The 18,950-nt window shown below is 47.3% G+C and overlaps 10 non-coding genes and 2 pseudogenes across 10 annotated transcripts; all 12 read left to right on the top strand.

Annotated features, from left to right (window-relative positions):
- The first annotated feature begins 12,178 nt into the window (after nucleotides 1-12,178).
- Nucleotides 12,179-12,342, top strand: LOC134950463 (U1 spliceosomal RNA). The gene has a single exon (XR_010183378.1). It is a non-coding gene; the product is annotated as a U1 spliceosomal RNA (small nuclear RNA).
- A 152-nt stretch (nucleotides 12,343-12,494) lies between these two features.
- On the top strand, nucleotides 12,495-12,657 carry LOC134952180 (U1 spliceosomal RNA). The gene has a single exon (XR_010184759.1). It is a non-coding gene; the product is annotated as a U1 spliceosomal RNA (small nuclear RNA).
- Nucleotides 12,658-13,331: 674 nt separating this feature from the next.
- On the top strand, nucleotides 13,332-13,495 carry LOC134951844 (U1 spliceosomal RNA). The gene has a single exon (XR_010184507.1). It is a non-coding gene; the product is annotated as a U1 spliceosomal RNA (small nuclear RNA).
- Nucleotides 13,496-13,647: 152 nt separating this feature from the next.
- LOC134952498 (U1 spliceosomal RNA) lies at nucleotides 13,648-13,810 on the top strand. Its single transcript, XR_010185007.1, has one exon. It is a non-coding gene; the product is annotated as a U1 spliceosomal RNA (small nuclear RNA).
- Nucleotides 13,811-14,480: 670 nt separating this feature from the next.
- On the top strand, nucleotides 14,481-14,644 carry LOC134951805 (U1 spliceosomal RNA). The gene has a single exon (XR_010184477.1). It is a non-coding gene; the product is annotated as a U1 spliceosomal RNA (small nuclear RNA).
- Nucleotides 14,645-14,796: 152 nt separating this feature from the next.
- On the top strand, nucleotides 14,797-14,959 carry LOC134953542 (U1 spliceosomal RNA). Its single transcript, XR_010185625.1, has one exon. It is a non-coding gene; the product is annotated as a U1 spliceosomal RNA (small nuclear RNA).
- A 671-nt stretch (nucleotides 14,960-15,630) lies between these two features.
- Nucleotides 15,631-15,794, top strand: LOC134951450 (U1 spliceosomal RNA). Its single transcript, XR_010184188.1, has one exon. It is a non-coding gene; the product is annotated as a U1 spliceosomal RNA (small nuclear RNA).
- A 152-nt stretch (nucleotides 15,795-15,946) lies between these two features.
- On the top strand, nucleotides 15,947-16,109 carry LOC134952960 (U1 spliceosomal RNA). Its single transcript, XR_010185321.1, has one exon. It is a non-coding gene; the product is annotated as a U1 spliceosomal RNA (small nuclear RNA).
- Nucleotides 16,110-16,780: 671 nt separating this feature from the next.
- On the top strand, nucleotides 16,781-16,944 carry LOC134951659 (U1 spliceosomal RNA). The gene has a single exon (XR_010184358.1). It is a non-coding gene; the product is annotated as a U1 spliceosomal RNA (small nuclear RNA).
- A 152-nt stretch (nucleotides 16,945-17,096) lies between these two features.
- Nucleotides 17,097-17,231, top strand: LOC134952674 (U1 spliceosomal RNA; annotated as a pseudogene).
- Nucleotides 17,232-17,929: 698 nt separating this feature from the next.
- Nucleotides 17,930-18,093, top strand: LOC134950409 (U1 spliceosomal RNA). Its single transcript, XR_010183333.1, has one exon. It is a non-coding gene; the product is annotated as a U1 spliceosomal RNA (small nuclear RNA).
- Nucleotides 18,094-18,245: 152 nt separating this feature from the next.
- Nucleotides 18,246-18,387, top strand: LOC134953274 (U1 spliceosomal RNA; annotated as a pseudogene).
- The last annotated feature ends 563 nt before the right edge of the window (nucleotides 18,388-18,950 follow it).

The following is an 18,950-nucleotide window of genomic DNA, read 5'->3' as shown; positions in this document are numbered from 1 at the left end:
GATGTTGCGTTGAGGAAGGCAGTGTTCCAGGGCGGATGCCAGTCGGGGAGAGCGCCGCGCAGCCCGGGAAAAATACTGCTGAGGAGCTACATCTGGAAGAGCCCCAGGGAGGGAGAGTGTCACATGCCCCATCCTGCGCGGCACACTCTGCAGGCCTGCACATGGGAAGGGAGGTCTCTGGCCACACATACTCACCATGCTGCTGAAGCCCCGCTGCTGTCCTCATCAGCGCTCTCCAGCGGGGAGCGGGGCCAGGATGAACCTCAACCTGTGAGAACTATCTTCATGATCAAGAGATCTCATATGCAAGATAAGTATGTGTTGGGAAAGGGCTGGGGAGGGCGGCTGCTCGGGCACACCCTCGTCAAGTTAAGGAGATTTAACTGAGGAAGCACAAGGGAACTCTCGTCTGAGGACAACAACTGCAGGGAGACCACATCTTTTCAGATGAACATGGGAGGGCGGAAGGCTGCCTAATACTGAAGCACCCTCAGACATTAAACCATATGCAACAACTATTGCAAGCATTCCTGGGGGAAGGTCTGCAGCAGACGGATTTGCATTCGGTGATGTCATCCAAGCAGTGGGCCAAAGTTGGCTGGAACCCTCATCTGTATATGAAAAGAGAAAAGGGGCATGCGGGGCATGGCGGTCTTTTGCGGCGCTTGGATAACCCCAAGTTTGCATTAAACACCCCCACCCTCCTTCGGTGTGGGGCTCATGTTGGCCATGCCCAAGCCCCTGAAGCATTCAAGCTGATTTATTGCAGCAGCTGGGCACTGTAACAGCTTCAGAGCTGCACTACAAGACAAGTAAAAGGGTGTGGGCCCTGCAGCACCACCGGTAGTTTGCATACACACATATATAGGACAGCATCTCTTATATGCCCCAGGGTCAATAAAATAGTATCCTTGTCTAGGCTATCCATCCCCTCAGATAAGGCATTTGTCCATGCCGCTACAGCACTACACACCCAGGTCGACGCAATTGCCGGTCTGAGTAAGGTACCTGAATGTGTATAAATGGACTTCAGGGTAATCTCCTGTTTGCGGTCAGCACACTCTTTGAGGGTAGCCGTATCCTGGGACGGGAGGGCTACCTTCTTGGATAAGCGTGTTAATGCTTTGTCCACCCTAGGGGAGGATTCCCATCGTAACCTATCCGTTGATGGGAAAGGATACGCCATAAGAATCCTTTTGGAAATCTGCAGTCTTTTATCTGGAGATTTCCAAGCTTTTTCACATAACTCGTTCAGCTCGTGTGAGGGGGAAAGGTTACCTCAGGCTTCTTTCCCTTGTACATATGTACCCTCTTGTCAGCGACAGGGGGTTACTCTGTGATGTGCAAAACATCTTTTATTGCCATAATCATAAATCGAATGGATTTTGCCAATTTTGGCTGTAACTTTGCATCATCGTAATCGACACTGGAGTCAGAATCCGTGTCAGTATCTGTGTTAACAAACTGGGATAGTGGGCGCTTATGAGACCCTGACAGTCCCTGCAACATAGGATCAGGCATGGGATGAGACCCTGACTGTCCCAAAGCTTCTGCCTTGTCTAATCTTTTGTGCAATGAGTTTACACTAGCATTTAAAACATTCCACATATCCATCCAATCAGCTGTCGGCGGAGACACCACATTCATTTGCTCCCGCTCCTCTCTAATATAGCCTTCTTCCTCAGACATGTCGACACACGTGTACCGACACACCACACACACAGGGAATGCTTTTTCTGAAGACAGTTTCCCCACAAGGCCCTTTGGAGAGACAGAGAGGGAGTATGCCAGCACACACCCCAGCGCTATATAACCCAGGAATAAAACAGTAACTTAATGTTTGCCCAGTAGTGCTGCTGTATGTAATTTGCGAATTATGTGCCCCCCCCCCCCCCCCTCTTTTCAACCCTCTTGTCTAACGTGGTATAAGCAGGGTAGAGTCCGGGGAGCTTCCTCTCAGCGGTGCTGTGGAGAAAAAATGGCGCTGGTGAGTGCTGAGGGAGAAGCCCCGCCCCCTCGGAGGCGGGCTTCTGTCCCGCTTAAACTGTAAAATTGGTGGGGGCTCATACATATATACAGTGCCCAGCTGTATATATGTTATATTTTTGCGAAAGAGGTTTATATTGCTGCCCAGGGCGCCCCCCCTGCGCCCTGCACCCTTACAGTGACCGGAGTATGTGAGGTGTATGGGAGCAAAGGCACACAGCTGCAGTGCTGTGCGTTACCTCAGTGAAGATCATGAAGTCTTCTGCCGCCTCTGAAGTCTTCTTTTCTTCTCATACTCACCCGGCTTCTATCTTCCGGCTCTGCGAGGGGGACGGAGGCGCGGCTCTGGGACGGACGGCGAGGGTGAGATCCTGCGTACCAATCCCTCTGGAGCTAATGGTGTCCAGTAGCCTAAGAAGCAGGACCTTGCAACTCAGAGAGTAGGGCTGCTTCTCTCCCCTCAGTCCCTCGATGAGGGAGTCTGTTGCCAGCAGTGCTCCCTGAAAATTAAAAACCTAACAAAATACTTTCTGTCAGAAAGCTCAGGAGAGCTCCTGAAAAGCACCCAGTCTCCACTGGGCACAGTATCAAACTGAGGTCTGGAGGAGGGGCATAGAGGGAGGAGCCAGTGCACACCCAGAACTAAAGTCTTTCTTAAAGTGCCCATGTCTCCTGCGGAGCCCGTCTATCCCCATGGTCCTTACGGAGTCCCCAGCATCCTCTAGGACTTTAGAGAAAATAGGATTTTAATACCTACTGGTAAATCCTTTTCTCTTAGTCCGTAGAGGATGCTGGGCACCCGTCCCAGTGCGTACTGTGTCTGCAGTTATTAAATGGCCCTTAACTCCAGAACATTTATGTGGAGACAACTTTCCTGACTTGACCATCTTCCTTGGATGTTTTCCCCCTGTGTGACTGCTCCCCAGCCTCGGAGGGTTGCATCCGTGGTCCCTAGGATCCCGTCCTGGATCCCAAACCATCGCCCCTCTAGGTGGTGAGAACTGTGCAGCCACCAATGGAGTGAGATTCTGGTCTTGGAAGACAGGATTATCCTCCGGTGCATGTGTAGGTGGGATCCGGACCACTTGTCCAACAGGTCCCACTGGAACACTCTGGCATGGAGCCTGCCAAACTGAATGGCCTCGTAGGCCGCAACCATCTTCCCCAGCAACCGAATGCATTGATGGATTAACACTCTTGCTGGTTTCAGAATTTGTTAGACCAGACTCTGGATCTCCAGAGCCATTCCACTAGAAGAAAACCTCTTCTGTGTCCAGTATCACTCCCAAAAACAACAACCGCGTCATTAGGATATCGGATTTTTCTGTATTTTGGAATAATTGCATACCATAACGAGATATTATGGTGATGGGACCTAAATCTAAGCACAGAATGCATTTATGTTTCATATATACCATATACACACAGCCTGAAGGTCATTTTAGCCAATATTTTTTATAACTTTGTGCATTAAACAAAGTGTGTGTACATTCACAGAATTCATTTATGTGTCATATACACCTTATACACACAGTCTGAAGTTCATTTAATACAATGGCCCTCATTCCGAGTTGATCGCTCGCAAGGCGATTTTAGCAGAGTTACACACGCTAAGCCGCCGCCTACTGGGAGTGAATCTTAGCTTCTTAAAATTGCGACCGATGTATTCGCAATATTGCGATTACAAACTACTTAGCAGTTTCAGAGTAGCTTCAGACTTACTCGGCATCTGCGATCAGTTCAGTGCTTGTCGTTCCTGGTTTGACGTCATAAACACACCCAGCGTTCGCCCAGACACTCCCCCGTTTCTCCGGCCACTCCTGCGTTTTTTCCGGAAACGGTAGCGTTTTTATCCACACGCCCCGAAAACGCTGTGTTTCCGCCCAGTAACACCCATTTCCTGTCAATCACATTACGATCGCCGGAGCGAAGAAAAAGCCGTGAGTAAAAATACTATCTTCATTGTTAAATTACTTGGCGCAGTCGCAGTGCGAATATTGCGCATGCGTACTAAGCGGAATTTCACTGCGATGCGATGAAATATACCGAGCAAACGACTCGGAATGAGGGCCAATATTTTTAATAACTTTGAGTATTAAACAAAGTTTGTGTACACTGAGCCATCAAAAAACAAAGGTTTCACTATCTCAGTCTCACTCAAAAAAGTCCGTATTTCGGAATATTCCGTATTTCGGAATATTTGGATATGGGATACTCAACCTGTATTACTTTTTTCTGCTACTGGTTCTTTACCTATGCAAACAAGCATCTGACTTGCCTTTCCTATTGCTTTGTTACATTGCTCACCTGAAATAGTAATACTTAGATAGCTTTCCTCTTGCCATTATAATGCCCTTAATATTATAGTTAGCCTTTGTATTTTTGAGACGTGTATGATTTTGCATTTTTTGGCATTAAATGTTGCCATGTTCTTGACCATTCCTCTAGTCCAGGGGCGGAACTGCCAGAGACAATGGAGTCAGTTGCCGCCGGGCTCCAGCCCTAAAGGGGCTTCCTCCATTGCCCTCCGGCTGTTACGTGCCCTTCCTACTAAATAGACAAAGGCGCTACCAGCAGGGTCTCGCAGTTTGTACATTCCATGCCGTAACACCCTTCTTTCCACCTTTTTAAAGACCCAGCCCAGCAGCCTCGCCGCTGCCACCACCGCTAGCTGCAGCACTGCCAGCGGTGGGGTGCCCCTGCTTCTTCTCACACCACAGATAGCTGGGCAGCACTGCAACTGCCTGCCTGATTGCTCCGCCCCCTTCCGGCTCCCAAGCACCTCTGCTGCCCAGTGATCCAGGAGCCTGCTGCTAGGAAGAAGTGGCCGAGCTTTAGCAAGCGAGTCTGGACACTGGCGGAGGAAGCCATGATAACCAGATAATGGGGAGTGGAGAGCCAGTTCCAAGGTAATACTTTATACAGCTGGTTGAGATCCTGGTCGGTGGATATGGATTCCAAGAAAACCCTGGAGGTGCTTCCTTTCAAGGGAGACACTCTCTTTGGAGAAGACCTCAATAAGATTGTAGCTGATCTGGCTACCGCTAAAACAGCTTGCCTACCTAGTATGACTTCTACCACGCAGAAGGCTAAAAGTACTTTCCCTTGGCCCTTTCATCCTCAAGGTAAAGCGTACCCAAGGTCAGGCATACCCAAAGCAAGCTCATGCTTCCAGACCTGCCAAGCCCAGACTGAAGCAAGCCTGGGCTGCCCATCAGCCTGCTTCCAAAACGGACAAGCCTGCCGCATGACGGTGCAGGCCTCCCTCTGGGGGATCCCAGGGTGGGGGGCCCGACTTCTAGGTTTGGCATAATTCTAAGCTAGAGAATTCTGTTTGGAGCTCACCTTGTACTTTGTGAAGAAATAATCAGCATTGTGGCTGAGCAGATACATGTAGTGTGTGGCTGCAAACTGCATGGATCTGCTGCGTTGTAATGCTGATACTTTTTTTTTCAAAGTACCAATAGCTTCATATAATGTTCACAATTTTTATGCAGGATCAAATAGCTCAATAGGTAGGGTGTTTGATTAGAATTCAACAGGTTATAGGTTTGAATCCTGGGTATGGTAGTTTGAGATGTGTTATTTAATAAAGTATGTTGTTCTGACTGCCGGCATCCTATCACCTGGGATATCATACTAAATAAATGGAGTTGATCAATTTTTTTTTATTTTTTTTTTAAACTAGGGACAATTTCCAGATACTTTTCTTTATAACTGAGATTGCCCCCTGGAACTTCACATCAGTTGACAACTATGCATGAGTGGGCAGTGCTTGCTCTGGATCTGCCCACCCATTTATGTGCCGTCATAAAAGAAAGCACAACTGACAGTTATCCTGGGCGTACACTACACAATTATCTGTCAGGCTATTTATCCAGTCTGGATGGATGGAATGAAAATCTGGTAATGTATAGGAGCAAATGTCAATTAACCATTTGCTCCCAAACACTAGAAAAGTGGTCAAAAATGGTCATTACACAAATTGGTTAAACCCAAAATTTAACCAATTTGTTTAGGGGACCATTTTTGTCCATTTTCTAGTGTTTGAGAGTAAATCGTTGATGGTCATTTGCTCACATAGATAACCGGATTTCTATTCCAACCAGCCAGTGTTGGAGATATGGTCTGCCAGATTACATAATGCATACCAGAGCCATAACTAGACTTTTTGGTGCCCTGTGACAGATAATTATATGCCCCCCCCCTCCCCATTTTTGCAATATAGACAAAAGGCGCATGCCTTGTGGGGAAGGGGCATAACAAGATTGGTCTCAGAGAAAGCACATGAGATATGAAGATATATCTAGTATACTTGACACTCAATGGTTTGTGGTATTGCCGGGGTGCCCTCCTTAAATGCATATACAGTCACACATGGCGTGTTTGTGCAAATGGCATATTAGCAGTCAGCACTAACTGGTGACATGCCATTTGTACAAGTAAGCCATGTGTGACTAGTATATAAACATACTTTATTAAATAACACCTCAACTATCATACCCAGGATTCAAACCTATAACCTGTTGAATTCTAATCAAATACCCTACCCATTGAGCTACTTGATCCTGCATCTATTCTAACCTCCAAAAACAGATTCAGTTGCATTTTCCAGCGTGTTTTGTTTGCGCCTTTGCAAATGTCTTACATCGACAAACTTATTTAGTACTATTTTGCAAATAGGGTTACATTGTCGCAACATTGTGTTCCCTAATTGCTTGATTTTTTTAAATGCAACAATTGATAAAGACACCTGATAATTGCTCTGTGGAGTCTTATTTTGTGTCTACTTCTTATCTACATTTAATTCCCTACCTCTAATCAAGGCATTTTTAAATGCTGGGGGCTGCCAGGACGTGAGGCCTACCTAGACTTTAGATCTGAATTTGAATGTACTTGTGAACTAACTTAATTTCCTACTTCTAAATTCATTCCTAAATTCACTACTTATATTAATCCTGTAGTTGGGCATTTTGAGCCTTCAATTGTGGGCATTGTTTTGTGTCCAGACCAGCAGCTGGTGGTGTGCATTTTGCTGGAAAGGCATCGAAGACCTCCGATATGCTGCATCTCCTGATGTGTGTCTCCCTCAAGTGGCTGTCAGCAAATGCATGCTAGACACCCCATTCCAAGCTGATTGTGACATCACGGAACATGCATCATAGAACAGGCATGCTAGAATATGGGTCTTCAACCTGCGACCCTCCAGCTGCTGTGGAACTACATATACCAGCATGCCCTGCATCAGGTTTTAGCATACCTTAATAGCAAAACTGTGGCAGGGCATGCTGGGATGTGTAGTTTCACAGCAGCTGGAGGGCCACAGGATGAAGACCCATGTGCTAGAGCCAAGCCGCAGGTACATTGAATGCTAGCAAGCTGAATATTTAAATCCTTTTTGTTCCGCAGCATTCCAATGTGGAAGATTCCATGGAACCAGAGATTATTCCATTGAGAAGGACATGCTGCCTGGATGACTGCACTGTGCAAATTAAATCACGGAGGCAGTTGGCTTGTGGGTGGCTCTGGTGACTGGGTGGTTGGGTGGGCGGTGTGTCGGAGGTGGAGCACATGCAAATGAATGTGTATCATCCAGCTAGTGAGAGTGAAAACTCATGCAGGAGTGTGCCTGCTTGTCAGTGGGTTATGCACCTTGCCAGGCGTCAAATCTACATGGAGCAGCTGGAGGGGACAAGAGCAGGTTTGCAAAATATAGATAGAAGAGCATATATGCTGGCGCATTCTCCATGATTGTGTCAGCTTATGTTTTGGTGCACTGCACTTTTCTTCACTAAGTTTTAGCCATTTTGGTTAAACGCAAGTGTAGTTGCTTCTCGCCCTTTTGGCTGTGATCTTGTATCATGGTTGAAGAGTCTGCTGGAGGGATTGTTTTGTTCATTGGCGAGAGACTGAAGATATTCCAGGATGGAAGGCTTGGGAACACTATCCGTTTTTCAGTTGTGGAAGAGTTGAAAGACCGGATTGGACTACATTCTATAGTAAAGGATATCTTTGTATTTATTAATCCTCCCTTTATATGTGTCTGTCTTTCAATAAAGCTTCGGGCTTGTGATTCCCTCACCCTCTTACACTCCACACACATAGCCTTATTAACTGTTGTATTATTGTATTGTTTAAATGTATAGTGCAGTTCATGATTTATAGTGTAGGCTGGCCTGTGCTGTAGTTCTTGAACTGTACTATACCGACAGCATTTGTATTGTGTTTTGGCTGTGCTGCAAAACGGTACTTATGTGTGTAATGTTTATGTATGTTTTTTTGCTTCTTTATGTCAATAAAGACTGCTTTTTCAATCCAATATCTGAAAACAATCAATGTTTATCTTTGATGGCAATAGAAGTGGTATGATATTTGCTGCTTTTGAAAGGCAATATCTGATATGTCCCCTATCTGGGAACCATATATTAAATGGCTTTTCAGAAAAGGAAGATGGTAGAAGAGCTTTCAGTACTTGTAGGACCGATGCTCATTTCCTATTCTAGCCTCCAAAAACAGATTCAGTTGCATTTTCCAGCGTGTTTTAAATGCGCCTTTGCAAATGTCTTACATCGACAAACTTATTTAGTACTATTTTGCAAATAGGGTTACATTGTTGCAACATTGTGTTCCCTAATTGCTTGATTTTTTAAATGCAACAATTGATAAAGACACCTGATAACTGCTCTGTGGAGTCTTATTTTGCGTCTACTTCTTATCTACATTTAATTCCCTACCTCTAATCAAGGCATTTTTAAATGCTGGGGGCTGCCAGGACGTGAGGCCTACCTAGACTTTAGATCTGAATTTGAATGCACTTGTGAACTAACTTAATTTCCTACTTCTAAATTCATTCCTAAATTCACTACTTACATGAATCCTGTAGTTGGGCATTTTGGGACTTCGATTGTGGGCATTGTTTTGTGTCCAGACCAGCAGCAGGTGGTGTGCATTTGCTGGAAAGGCATCGAAGACCTCCGATATGCTGCATCTCCTGATGTGTGTCTACCTCAAGTGGCTGTCAGCAAATGCCTGCTAGATACCCCATTCCAAGCTGATTGTGACATCACGGAACATGCATCATAGAACAGGCATGCTAGAACATGGGTCTTCAACCTGCGACCCTCCAGCTGCTGTGGAACTACACATCCCAGCATGCCCTGCCTCAGTTTTAGCATACCTTAATAGCAAAACTGTGGCAGGGCATGCTGGGATGTGTAGTTTCACAGCAGCTGGAGGGCCACAGGATGAAGACCCATGTGCTAGAGCCAAGCCGCAGGTACATTGAATGCTAGCAAGCTGAATGTTTAAATCCTTTTTGTTCCGCAGCATTCCAATGCGGAAGATTCCATGGAACCAGAGATTATTCCATTGAGAAGGACATGCTGCCTGGATGACTGCACTGTGCAAATTAAGTCACGGAGACAGTTGGCTTGTGGGTGGCTCTGGTGACTGGGTGGTTGGGTGGGCGGTGTGTCGGAGTTGGAGCACATGCAAATGAATGTGTATCATCCAGCTAGTGAGAGTGAAAACTCATGCAGGAGTGTGCCTGCTTGTCAGTGGGTTATGCACCTTGCCAGACGTCAAATCTACATGGAGCAGCTGGAGGGGACAAGAGCAGGTTTGCAAAATATAGATAGAAGAGCATATATGCTGGCGCATTCTCCATGATTGTGTCAGCTTATGTTTTGGTGCACTGCACTTTCCTCCATTAAGTTTTAGCTATTTTGGTTAAACGCAAGTGTAGTTGCTTCTCGCCCTTTTGGCTGTGATCTTGTATCGTGGTTAAAGAGTCTGCTGGAGGGATTGTTTTCTTCATTGGCGAGAGACTGAAGATATTCCAGGATGGAAGGCTTGGGAACACTATCCGTTTTTAAGTTGTGGAAGAGTTGAAAGACCGGATTGGACTACATTCTATAGTAAAGGATATCTTTGTATTTATTAATCCTCCCTTTATATGTGTCTGTCTTTCAATAAAGCTTCGGGCTTGTGATTCCCTCACCCTCTTACACTCCACACCCATAGCCTTATTAACTGTTGTATTATTGTATTGTTTAAATGTATAGTGCAGTTCATGATTTATAGTGTAGGCTGGCCTGTGCTGTAGTTCTTGAACTGTACTATACCGACAGCATTTGTATTGTGTTTTATCTGTGCTGCAACACAGTACTTATGTGTGTAATGTTTATGTATGTTTTTTTGCTTCTTTATGTCAATAAAGACTGCTTTTTCAATCCAATATCTGAAAACAATCAATGTTTATCTTTGATGGCAATAGAAGTGGTATGATATTTGCTGCTTTTGAAAGGCAATATCTGATATGTCCCCTATCTGGGAACCATATATTAAATGGCTTTTCAGAAAAGGGAGATGGTAGAAGAGCTTTCAGTACTGGTAGGACCGATGCAAAAACAGATTCAGTTGCATTTTCCAGCGTGTTTTGGATGCGCCTTTGCAAATGTCTTACATCGACAAACTTATTTAGTACTATTTTGCAAATAGGGTTACATTGTTGCAACATTGTGTTCCCTAATTGCTTGATTTTTTAAATGCAACAATTGATAAAGACACCTGATAACTGCTCTGTGGAGTCTTATTTTGTGTCTACTTTTTATCTACATTTAATTCTCTACCTCTAATCAAGGCATTTTTAAGTGCTGGGGGCTGCCAGGACGTGAGGCCTACCTAGACTTTAGATCTGAATTTGAATGTACTTGTGAACTAACTTAATTTCCTACTTCTAAATTCATTCCTAAATTCACTACTTACATGAATCCTGTAGTTGGGCATTTTGGGACTTCGATTGTGGGCATTGTTTTGTGTCCAGACCAGCAGCAGGTGGTGTGCATTTGCTGGAAAGGCATCGAAGACCTCCGATATGCTGCATCTCCTGATGTGTGTCTCCCTCAAGTGGCTGTCAGCAAATGCCTGCTAGACACCCCATTCCAAGCTGATTGTGACATCACGGTACATGCATCATAGAACAGGCATGCTAGAACATGGGTCTTCAACCTGCGACCCTCCAGATGCTGTGGAACTACACATCCCAGCATGCCCGGCCTCAGTTTTAGCATACCTTAATAGCAAAACTGTGGCAGGGCATGCTGGGATGTGTAGTTTCACAGCAGCTGGAGGGCCACAGGATGAAGACCCATGTGCTAAAGCCAAGCCGCAGGTACATTGAATGCTAGCAAGCTGAATATTTAAATCCTTTTTATTCCGCAGCATTCCAATGTGGAAGATTCCATGGAACCAGAGATCCTTCCATTGAGAAGGACATGCTGCCTGGATGACTACACTGTGCAAATTAAATCACGGAGCCAGTTGGCTTGTGGGTGGCTCTGGTCACTGGGTGGTTGGGTGGGTGGTGTGTCGGAGGTGGAGCACATGCAAATGATTGTGTATCATCCAGCTAGTGAGAGAGAAAACTCATGCAGGAGTGTGCCTGCTTGTCAGTGGGTTATGCACCTTTCCAGACGTCAAATCTACATGGAGCAGCTGGAGAGGACAAGAGCAGGTTTGCAAAATATAGACAGAAGAGCTCTCCAGCCTAGTTTGCTGTCTGTTTCCACTTCTCTTTTCTTGAGCCGCTCCCTTCTATGCCCTTGCGCACTATCCTGACTTCTCCCGTCTGCTTACTTTGTGCCTTCCAACGCACAATGCGAACTACAGGTAGTGCTGCAGGGCCCACACCCTTTTACTTGCCATACAGAGCAGCTCTGGAGCTGTTACAGTGCCCAGCTTCTGCAAGAAATCAGCTTGAATGCTTCAGGGGCTGGGGCATAGCCAACATGAGCCCCACACCGAAGGAGCGTGGAGGTGTTTAATGCGAACTAGGGGTCATCCAAGCGCTGCAAAAGGCCGACATGCCCTGCACGCCCCTTTTCTCTTTTCATATGCAGACGAGGGTTGAAGCCAACTTTGACCCACTGCTTGGATGACATCACCATATGCAAATCCATCTGCTGCAGGCCTTCCTCCAGGAATGCTTGCACTAGTTGTTGCATTTGGTTTGTTGTTTGGGGGTGCTTCAGTATTAGGCAGCCTTCTGCCCTCCCATGTTCATCTGAAAATATGTGTTCTCCCTGCAGTTGTTGTCCCCAGATGAGAGTTCCCTTGTGCTGCCTCAGTTGAATCTTCTTTACTTGACAGAGATGTGCCTGAGCAGCGGCCCTCCCCAGCCCTATCCCAAATCATACTTATTTTGCATAGGAGATACCATGGTCATGAAGATTGTTCTCCCAGGGTGAGGTTCATTCATTGCATTCTGGGTATGCTGACCCCTGTGATTTCCCCAAATGTGGGAAACTTGACTGCATTATTTGTGGTAGTGGGGGACTGTGTTTGTGCTTTCCTCTGGTCAGCTCTGGTAAAAGTCAGATTTTTTTGTCTCAGATCTTCCTCTAGCCTTGTTCTTCTTTCGAGAGTTCCCTTGTGCTGCCTCAGTTGGATCTCCTTTACTTGACAGGGGGGTGCCCAAGCAGCGACCCTCCCCAGCTCTAGCCCAACTCCTACTTACCTGCCAGGTGAGATACTATGATCATGAAGGTGCTTCTCCCAGGGCAAGGCTCACCCATTGCACTCTGGGTGTGCTGCCCCTGTGATTTCCCCAAATGTGGGAAACTTGACTGCATAATTTGTGTTTCCACTGGTCGGCTTTCATATAATTCAGATCTCTTTGTCTCAGGTCTCTCTCCAGCCTAGTTTGCAGTCTGTTTCCACTTCTTTTTTTTTGAGCCCCTCCCTTCTATACCCTTGTGCACTATCCTGACTTCTCCTCCTGTCTGCTTACTTTGTGCCTTCCAATGCACAATGCAAACTACAGGTAGTGCTGCAGGGCCCACAAACTTTTACTTGCATTACAGAGCAGCTCTGGAGCTGTTACAGTGCCAAGCTGCTGCAAGAAATCAGCTTGAATGCTTCAGGGGCTGGGGCATTGCCAACATGAGCCCCACACCGAAGGAGGGTGGGGGTGTTTAATGCGAACTAAGGGTCATCCAAGCGCCGCAAAAGGCCGCCATTCCCTGCATACCCCTTTTCTCTTTTCATATGCAGATGAGGGTTCCTGCCAACTTTGGCCCACTGCTTGGATGACATCACTGTATGCAAATCCGTCTTCTGCAGACCTTCCCCCAGGAATGCTTGTACTAGTTGTTGCATTTGGTTTGTTGTTTGGGGGTGCTTCAGTATTAGGCAGCCTTCTGCCCTCCCATGTTCATCTGAAAATATGTGTTCTCCCTGCAGTTGTTGTCCCCAGATGAGAGTTCCCTTGTGCTGCCTCAGTTGAATCTCCTTTACTTGACAGAGATGTGCCTGAGCAGCGGCCCTCCCCAGCCCTATCCCAAATCATACTTATTTTGCATAGGAGATATCATGGTAATGAAGACTGTTATCCCAGGGTGAGGTTCATTCATTGCATTCTGGGTATGCTGACCCCTGTGATTTCCCCAAATGTGGGAAACTCGACTTCATTATTTGTGGTAGTGGGGGACTGTGTTTGTGCTTTCCTCTGGTCAGCTCTGGTAAAAGTCAGATTTATTTGTCTCAGATCTTCCTCTAGCCTTGTTCTTCTTTCGAGAGTTCCCTTGTGCTGACTCAGTTGGATCTCCTTCACTTGACAGGGAAGTGCCCGAGCAGCGACCCTACCCAGCTCTAGCCCAACTCCTACTTACCTGCCAGGTGAGATACTATGATCATGTAGGTGCTTCTCCCAGGGCAAGGCTCACCCATTGCACTCTGGGTGTGCTGCCCCTGTGATTTCCCCAAATGTGGGAAACTTGACTGCATAATTTGTGTTTCCCCTGGTCGGCTCTCGTATAATTCAGATCTCTTTGTCTCAGGTCTCTTTCCAGCCTAGTTTGCTGTCTGTTTCCACTTCTCTTTTCTTGAGCCGCTCCCTTCTATGCCCTTGCGCACTATTCTGACCTCTCCTGTCTGCTTACTTTGTGCCTCCCAACGCACAATGCAAACTACAGGTAGTGCTGCAGGGCCCACACCCTTTTACATGCTTTACAGAGCAGCTCTGGAGCTGTTACAGTGCCCAGCTGCTGCAAGAAATCAGCTTGAATGCTTCAGGGGCTGGGGCATAACCAACATGAGCCCCACACCGAAGGAGGGTGGAGATGTTTAATGCGAATTAGGGGTCATCCAAGCGCCGCAAAAGGCCGCCATTCCCTGCACATCCCTTTTTTCTTTTCATATGCAGACGAGGGTTGAAGCCAACTTTGACCCACTGCTTGGATGACATCACCATATGCAAATCCATCTGCTGCAGGCCTTCCCCAGGAATGCTTGCACTAGTTGTTGCATTTGGTTTGTTGTTTGGGGGTGCTTCAGTATTAGGCAGCCTTCTGCCCTCCCATGTTCATCTGAAAATATGTGTTCTCCCTGCAGTTGTTGTCCCAAGATGAGAGTTCCCTTGTGCTGCCTCAGTTGAATCGCCTTTACTTGACAGAGATGTGCCTGAGCAGCGGCCCTCCCCATCCCTGTCCCAAATCATACTTATTTTGCATAGGAGATACCATGGTCATGAAGATTGTTCTCCCAGGGTGAGGTTCATTCATTGCATTCTGGGTATGCTGACCCTTGTGATTTCCCCAAATGTTGGAAACTCGACTGCATTATTTGAGGTAGTGGTGGGCTGTATTTGTGCTTTCCTCTGGTCAGCTCTGGTAAAAGTCAGATTTCTTTGTCTCAGATCTTCCTCTAGCCTTGTTCTTCTTTCGAGAGTTCCCTTGTGCTGCCTCAGTTGGATCTCCTTCACTTGACAGGGGGGTGCCCGAGCAGCGACCCTCCCCAGCTCTAGCCTAACTCCTACTTACCTGCCAGGTGAGATACTATGATCATGTAGGTGCTTCTCCCAGGGCAAGGCTCACCCATCGCACTCTTGGTGTGCTGCCCCTGTGATTTCCCCAAATGTGGGAAACTGGACTGCATAATTTGTGTTTCCCCTGATCGGCTCTCGTATAATTCAGATGTCTTTGTCTCAGGTCTCTCTCCAGCCTAGTTTGCTGTCTGTTTCCACTTCTCTTTTCTTGAGCCGCTCCCTTCTATGCCCTTGCGCACTATCCTGACTTCTCCCGTCTGCTTACTTTGTGCCTTCCAACGCACAATGCGAACTACAGGTAGTGCTGCAGGGCCCACACCCTTTTACTTGCCTTACAGAGCAGCTCTGGAGCTGTTACAGTGCCCAGCTGCTGCAAGAAATCAGCTTGAATGCTTCAGGGGCTGGGGCATAGCCAACATGAGCCCCACACCGAAGGAGGGTGGAGGTGTTTAATGCGAACTAGGGGTCATCCAAGCGCCGCAAAAGGCCACCATGCCCAGCATGCCCCTCTTCTCTATTCATATGCAGATGAGTGTTGAAGCCAACTTTGACCCACTGCTTGGATGACATCACCATATGCAAATCCATCTGCTGCAGGCCTTCCCCCAGGAATGCTTGCACTAGTTGTTGCATTTGGTTTGTTGTTTGGGGGTGCTTCAGTATTAGGCAGCCTTCTGCCCTCCCATGTTCATCAGAAAATTTGTGTTCTCCCTGCAGTTGTTGTCCCCCGATGAGAGTTCCCTTGTGCTGCCTCAGTTGAATCTCCTTTACTTGACAGAGATGTGCCTGAGCAGCGGCCCTCCCCAGCTATATCCCAAATCATACTTATTTTGCATAGGAGATACCATGGTCATGAAGATTGTTTTCCCAGGGTGAGGTTCATTCATTGCATTCTGGGTATGCTGACCCCTGTGATTTCCCCAAATGTGGGAAACTGGACTGCATTATTTGTGGTAGTGAGGGACTGTGTTTGTGCTTTCCTCTGGTCAGCTCTGGTAAAAGTCAGATTTCTTTGTCTCAGATCTTCCTCTAGCCTTGTTCTTCTTTCGAGAGTTCCCTTGTGCTGCCTCAGTTGGATCTCCTTCACTTGACAGGGGGGTGCCCGAGCAGCGACCCTCCCCAGCTCTAGCCCAGCTCCTACTTACCTGCCAGGTGAGATACTATGATCATGAAGGTGCTTCTCCCAGGGCAAGGCTCACCCATTGCACTCTGGGTGTGCTACTCCTGCGGTTTCCCCAAATGTTGGACACTTGACTGCATAATTTGTGTTTCACCTGGTCAGCTCTCGTATAATTCAGATCTCTTTGTCTCAGGTCTCTCTCCAGCCTCATTTGCAGTCTGTTTCCACTTCTCTTTTCTTGAGTTGCTCCCTTCTATGCCCTTGCGCACTGTCCTGACTTCTCCCGTCTGCTTGCTTTGTGCCTTCCAACGCACAATGCAAACTACAGGTAGTGCTGCAGGGCCCACACCCTTTTACTTGCCTTACAGAGCAGCTCTGGAGCTGTTACAGTGCCCAGCTGCTGCAAGAAATCAGCTTGAATGCTTCAGGGGCTGGGGCATAGCCATCATGAGCCCCACACCGAAGGAGGGTGGAGGTGTTTAATGCGAACTAGGGGTCATCCAAGCACCGCAAAAGGCCGCCATGCCCTGCATGCCAATTTTATCTTTTCATATGCAGACGAGGGTTGAAGCCAACTTTGACCCACTGCTTGGATGACATCACCATATGCAAATCCATCTGCTGCAGGCCTTCCCCCAGGAATGCTTGCACTAGTTGTTGCATTTGGTTTGTTGTTTGGGGGTGCTTCAGTATTAGGCAGCCTTCTGCCCTCCCATGTTCATCTGAAAATATGTGTACCTCCTGCAGTTGTTGTCCCCAGATGAGAGTTCCCTTGTGCTGCCTCAGTTGAATCTCCTTTACTTGACAGAGATGTGCCTGAGCAGCGGCCCTCTCCAGCCCTATCCCAAATCATACTTATTTTGCATAGGAGATACCATGGTCATGAAGATTGTTCTCCCAGGGTGAGGTTCATTCATTGCATTCTGGGTATGCTGACCCCTGTTATTTCCCCAAATGTGGTAAACTTGACAGCATTATTTGTGGTAGTGGGGGACTGTGTTTGTTCTTTCCTCTGGTCAGCTCTGGTAAAAGTCAGATTTATTTGTCTCAGATCTTCCTCTAGCCTTGTTCTTCTATCGAGAGTTTCCTTGTGCTGCCTCAGTTGGATCTACTTCACTTGACAGGGGGGTGCCCGAGCAGCGACCCTCCCCAGCTCTATCCCAAATCCTACTTACCTGCCAGGTGAGATACTATGATCATGAAGGTGCTTCTCCCAGGGCAAGTCTCACCCATTGCACTCTGGGTGTGCTGCTCCTGCGATTTCCCCAAATGTGGGAAACTTGACTGCATAATTTGTGTTTCCCCTAGTCGGCTCTCGTATAATTCAGATCTCTTTGTCTCAGGTCTCTCTCCAGCCTAGTTTGCTGTCTATTTCCACTTCTTTTTTCTTGAGCCGCTCCCTTCTATGCCCTTGCGCACTATCCTGACTTCTCCCGTCTGCTTAATTTGTGCCTTCCAACGCACAATGCGAACTAAAGGTAGTGCTGCAGGGCCCACGCCCTTTTAGTTGCCTTACAGAGCAGCTCTGGAGCTGTTACAGTGCCTAGCTGCTGCAAGAAATCAGCTTGAATGCTTCAGGGGCTGGGGCATAGCCAACATGAGCCCCACACCGAAGGAGGGTGGAGGTGTTTAATGCGAACTAGGGGTCATCCAATCGCCGCAAAAGGCCGCCATGCCCTGCACGCCCCTTTTCTCTTTTCATATGCAGACGAGGGTTGAAGCCAACTTTGACCCACTGCTTGGATGACATCACCATATGCAAATCCATCTGCTGCAGCCTTCCCCCAGGAATGCTTGCACTAGTTGTTGCATTTGGTTTGTTGTTTGGGGGTGCTTCAGTATTAGGCAGCCTTCTGCCCTCCCATGTTCATCTGAAAATATGTGTTCTCCCTGCAGTTGTTGTCCCCAGATGAGAGTTCCCTTGTGCTGCCTCAGTTGAATCTTCTTTACTTGACAGAGATGTGCCTGAGCAGCGGCCCTCCCCAGCCCTATCCCAAATCATACTTATTTTGCATAGGAGATACCATGGTCATGAAGATTGTTCTCCCAGGGTGAGGTTCATTCATTGCATTCTGGGTATGCTGACCCCTGTGATTTCCCTAAATGTGGGAAACTCGACTGCATTATTTGTGGTAGTGGGGGACTGTGTTTGTGCTTTCCTCTGGTCAGCTCTGGTAAAAGTCAGATTTCTTTGTCTCAGATTTTCCTCTAGCCTTGTTCTTCTTTCGAGAGTTCCCTTGTGCTGCCTCAGTTGGATCTCCTTCACTTGACAGGGGGGTGCCCGAGCAGCGACCCTCCCCAGCTCTAGCCCAACTCCTACTTACCTGCCAGGTGAGATACTATGATCATGAAGTTGCTTCTCCCTGGGCAAGGATCACCCATTGCACTCTGGGTGTGCTGCCCCTGTGATTTCCCCAAATGTGGGAAACTTGACTGCGTAATTTGTGTTTCCCCTGGTCGGCTCTCATATAATTCAGATCTCTTTGTCTCAGGTCTCTCTCCAGCCTAGTTTGCTGTCTGTTTCCACTTCTTTTTTCTTGAGCCCCTCCCTTCTATACCCTTGTGCACTATCCTGACTTCTCCTCCCGTCTGCTTACTTTGTGCCTTACAATGCACAATGCAAACTACAGGTAGTGCTGCAGGGCCCACACCCTTTTACTTGCCTTACAGAGCAGCTCTGGAGCTGTTACAGTGCCCAGCTGCTGCAAGAAATCAGCTTGAATGCTTCAGGGGCTGGGGCATGGCCAACATGAGCCCCACACAGAAGGAGGGTGGGGGTATTTAATGCGAACTAGGGGTCATCCAAGCGCCGCAAAAGGCCGCCATGCCCTGCATACCCCTTTTCTCTTTTCATATGCAGATGAGGGTTCCAGACAACTTTGGCCCACTGCTTGGATGACATCACCGTATGCAAATCCGTCTTCTGCAGACCTTCCCCCAGGAATGCTTGTACTAGTTGTTGCATTTGGTTTGTTGTTTGGGGGTGCTTCAGTATTAGGCAGCCTTCTGCCCTCCCATGTT

The sequence above is a fragment of the Pseudophryne corroboree genome, chromosome 8 (assembly GCF_028390025.1).
Source record: "Pseudophryne corroboree isolate aPseCor3 chromosome 8, aPseCor3.hap2, whole genome shotgun sequence".
Taxonomy (NCBI): domain Eukaryota; kingdom Metazoa; phylum Chordata; class Amphibia; order Anura; family Myobatrachidae; genus Pseudophryne; species Pseudophryne corroboree.
The sequence above is the reverse complement of the archived record's forward strand: the minus strand, read 5'-3'. Positions and strand labels throughout refer to the sequence as shown.